This window comes from Trematomus bernacchii, unplaced genomic scaffold (assembly GCF_902827165.1).
Source record: "Trematomus bernacchii unplaced genomic scaffold, fTreBer1.1, whole genome shotgun sequence".
Taxonomy (NCBI): domain Eukaryota; kingdom Metazoa; phylum Chordata; class Actinopteri; order Perciformes; family Nototheniidae; genus Trematomus; species Trematomus bernacchii.
Window position 1 is genome coordinate 6,235,846 of NW_022987564.1, and position 5,147 is coordinate 6,240,992.

Consider the following 5,147-nt stretch of genomic DNA (forward strand, 5'->3'; position numbering starts at 1 on the left):
CAAGTTGTAAACGTAGACTTTATACCCACGCTTTACGAGTTACAAGGCTGTTATGAGCCATCATGTGACAAGCTTATTGGTGTTTTTGCATCTACTTCTGTGAGGTTAAGTGATTTTCCATTTGCTGGAATGAAGATAAGTCTGGCATGTTGATCAACTTGTTTTGCAGGTGAGCTCATCATTGCACCATGAGCCTAGCTTTTAAAATGATATAAGCAAATACAAAAAGGACATGTTGATGTCATGTATTCAAACATCTGAATTGCTTCAAAAAAAGGTCTACAAAGACAGGGTTGCTGTGTTTTTAAAGACTGCACAGATATTACATCTCCTGACCTGCAGTGTTGTATCTTTCCCGCTAGAGGTCACTATCATTCTGTCACAATCTGCTGTAAAAGTGATCGGATGGTCTAAAACGAGGAATTAGTGGAACATCTAAAAAAAATAACATTGAGCATGCCAATCATAGTTTCACAAACATCCAACAATCCCCTTGGAGGGAGAGTATAGAATCACATCAACGATCAACATGCATAATTCACTCAGTGAAGTTTATTATTAAATGAAACTTTTTTATATGGATAAAAGTCTGGCATTAAACTGCACATGTAGAAGATTATAAGTAAAGAGCATAATGAAGACTGCTACTACATGAGACAAAGAGTGATTCTTGACACTTAATTTGTTTTGCTCAAGACAGCTTAACAGTTGGTCAACTCATGTCTTAAAATGAAAGTCAAGTAGCAGTAGTATTTATTGCCATTATCATTACTCCTGATCACATTTGCCATTAAGAAATCCGTTTTTTGTTCTGTACAAAATGTATTCAAAACTTTCTCTGAATCATCCATGTCCTCTCAGTTTTCCAAATACATGAAATCCATCCAATACCTTTGAAGGTTACAGTCTTTTTAGCAAAGAAATACCAAAATACCTTTTTGTTGACAGCTTTCCACTTTTTTCAACTGTGACTGTAAGTTTAATATATTTCCAAAACTCAGACAGCTGGAGCCTTACATTCACTTTAGATCAACTTCCTTTAGTGTATTTATACAAAGTGCAGGAACATCATTTAAATGAAAAATGCAGGAGAAAGGTGTCTCTCAATGTCTAGAATGAATGTAGGAATAATTGAAGCAAGCAAAACTAGTATGAGAGCCTTATTATTATTATTTAAGAGAGACCTACAGTATGGCTTACCTACTCCCTAACCTTCATGAGTGAGACCAAAGATGGTGTGTGTAGTTCCCGATAGCAGCACATTAAAGAATATTAAGAACATTAACCTGTTTCACAACTGATGGATGACTTTATGTCATAAGAGTTGCTTGACAACTCAAAATGTGTGTCCCCTAATGGAGTCATTTACTTATTTCCAGACGTAACACACTGTTTTTCTCTGCTTAGTAAGCCCACGAGTGACCTGAGGCACGGTGTCCACGGTGGTTCGGCCTGGAGGAGGAGGACCTGTGTGTCAGAGGTCAGGGGTCAGGAGGTGGAATGTGACAGCCAATCGTAATTTAACGACAAAGGAAATGCACGTTATAGGTACATATCATTTGTTGTTCAACCTTCAAAATGTCACCTATTACAATACAGGAAAAACAGCCTTGCCTGGCATTTTGGGATTTTGTGAAGATTTTGTAAAACCGTTAAATGTGAAACTGTGTTTAACTGTAGTTAGTTCAAAATCTGATGACAAAATAGATAAATAACTAACTCACAGGGCTTAATTCACTATTTTGTATAGCAACATTGCTCTGACAAAGAACTACATTCCAACAAAAGGTGTGTCTCAAGCCGGATTTTGGCAAAAACATGAGTGTGGAAACACTTATGGACAGTGTGGAAAGCCATAGGGTTTATACTCAACACTCATCACTTTGTTCACTATCGAGATGTGAAATATATACATTTTCCAATTTCCTTGGGTGAGAGTTAGTTACTCAAAATATATTTTAGGCAGTGTCATTTTAACTCATAAAAATAGATCAGTGTTTGAATATTTTCACCTCACAGCAGCAGAGACATGATGTATTAATTTGTCAGTTGTAAATTATGTGCCACAATGTGTGTCCTTAATTTCATGTTTGTGTGTTTTTGCTGCTGCGGTGGCAGGGTGACAGAATTAGATTAGGGGTGACAACTGGCTAAATGTTTGCAGATGAAGCCTCCCTATATCTAATCACCACGGTAACAAGGGTCACCAGGGTAGGCCAGTGGGCCAAGTAGCCCGAGGCTCTGTGGGTATTAATGGGGCAAGATGTTTACCTCAGAATAAACCGCTCCAGGATATGTGTGCATGAGGTTGAGTGTGTGTGCCCTCAATTGTCCCTTGACCACTCGCCTGAGGGGAAAGTGTGTTTGCCCGCTGCGCCTCCAAACTCTACTTAACACAACCTTCTCCCCCCTGACCTCCCAATAATCCACAGAGTCACAGGCAGGAGGAGCAGAGTGGACACTTCCTGGTGCACGACGACTGTGTCATTTTAGCGCTGTGTGCACATCCCTGTGGTCCCATACTAACCGCTGAAGCTGGAAAGTTTACTGTCCTTGTGGGGAACATATTTTTCACTGAATAACATTTGGTATGAAATTGCACAAAGACAGAATAACAAGCCTTGTGACTCTTTTGTAAAGATAGCAGGGCTCACAGTTACATCACAGCGCTGCACAGAAGGCCAAGGGAGGTTGCATGCTTACTACAATGCATTATTAAATAAGAGTAAGAAGTAACAAAAAAAGAAAAACATTACCTATAAAGAGGTCTAGCATTTTGCATTTTTATATTTTAGTATATAATGCAATGTAAGTTAAATTGAGTCTTTACTCTTACTTGGACAAAAAACAACAAGGACTTTCATTCAAATGTATAAACACTTATGGCAAGTTTTGAGGTTCTGTTTTTTTCTTTCTTAAGGAAGCTTTAACAAGTCATTAGGAGGGATAGGGATCAAAATCAAATGTGTGGGACTTATGGATACAAAATGAGCCATCAACTCCTAGATTACATGTATGTTAGTCACAAAAAAAGAATAAATAATACAAATATAACAGGAACAGTTCTGTAAATTATTGAAGTAAAACGTCAATACAAGTGAAACACTTTCAGGATCAACTATAATGACCAGTCATAAGTTCTAACAGAAATACGTATGTCCATAGACCACTTCCCAACTTGCATGTTACCAAATATGACCAATTAATGGAGTGGCAATTTACTTCTTTAAAAGTATTTTCATCAACTATTTACATTATTTCATCCAGCTTATTTGATCAATTACCGCTCAACAAGACAATATAACAAATAGATAATTGCAATAACCCCTAAAAGAATCAGTTCTGCTATTTGATGGCAAAGGTTTAAAAGTGTTTTTGTATGCTTGTATTCTTCTATCAACACAAATACACTTCGTTTGTTGGCAAATGCTGAGCATGGACTTGACATGCACAAGCAGTATTACACTTGTTTTACATCCTATGTTGAGGTGAAGTTTGTGTCAGGTTGGGACGGCTAATGAACAGTAATTACAAAAAAGGATGAGAGGCATACTGTGATTTATATACAAAACGTATAAGTAAGAAATATTAGCTTTTCAATTTTTCAATTTTATCTTGTGAGTCTCAGATCAGTTTATGGTCAAAAAAACAACAACCAGTGAGTCACTTATATGTACAATCTTCATGTTTAACACCAATTCATCCATGGATCATGTTTTATTAAATACAATTCTAAAAATACAAGTCTCTTTGTTTTATCCTGTTTTGACTTGCGGACTCGTTTAACCAATTAAAATGGCTGGTGAGGTCCCTGGAAGGAGGTTTTACTGTGTTAATCGCCCACAGTATGTTAACTGGGCGGTTTTATTGTTTGTTCAATCTATTTCTTATAAAACCAACACTGAACCATTCTTTTTATTCTCTCTCTCAGCCTTTTCGCAGTTGTGTGTATACAGTAAAATAACCCAGCCATGGAGAGATAAGGAAGATATGTGTTTCACTTTTCAAAAGAGTTGGAATAAAACCTGCTTTTCATCCATTTAGGAAATTCCACAAAAGAGTTGTGGGGATACTGTGGGCAGGAATACCGCAAGTCTTCAGGGAACACCGCAGGAGAATATTTCCCGGAATTTGGGGCCTGAGCAACCACAGCAGCTCATTCTGAGTCTGAACGCAGCTCACTTTGAGATAACGCAGGTAGCAGAGCTTTTTGTCTCCTTGACTGTTCCTCTCTGGAGAACCTGAAATGAAAACAATAAATGGAGAGAAGAAGACAAAGAGTAGAGGGGGAGGAAGAAAATATAGCAGAAGAGAAAAAAGTGCATTTCTTCAAATGGTGAATAATTAATCTGCCCTGACATGATGTTGCGCAGGACCACTTCCTGTGTCTCAGGTTTCAGTGTGTGAGTGTAAATGTGCTATGGGGGGAGGGTCCACTTCCTGCACCAACTCCTGATTTTGGGGGCCTTACATTTGTGGCAAACTTGGAAAGAAGATGCAGTGAAAGCAGGACTTTGTAATATATAACAATAAACCAATTTACTTTGGCTATATAGAGCAGTTACAGATGTCCGAGGTGCAAATCCCTGTCAACAGCCATTTAGAACAAATACAGGTAATACATGTGAAGGAGTTGATGACCTTATAAAGCAGGATTCTAGATGATTAAGTATAATGAAGGTTTTAATAGCAACACGTTGGCCTTTTACTCACTCTGGGCACAGCCTGTGTTACTTGAAACCCTTCCCAATATGTGTGTGTTGATCTGTGCACTAGTGTTAATCTTAAATCTGAGGAGCGGCATGGTTGTGTTACTGTATATGAGGCCCTTTCTCACATAACTCTCAACATGTCTATCTATTCAGAACTTAAAGCTGAGTTTTGCTAAATAACTTTGCATGATTGTTATTCTCTCTATTTCTCTTCGACTCTTTGTGTGTGTGTGTGTGTGTGTGTGTGTGTGTGTGTGTGTGTGTGTGTGTGTGTGTGTGTGTGTGTGTGTGTGTGTGTGTGTGTGTGAGAGTGTGTGTGTGTGTGTGTGTGTGTTTGTGTGTGTGTGTGTGTGTGTGTGTGTGTGTGTGTGTGTGTGTGTGTGTGTGTGTGTGTGTGTGTGTGTGTGTGCCCAGTTTGAGGCTTGGCAGTGTCCG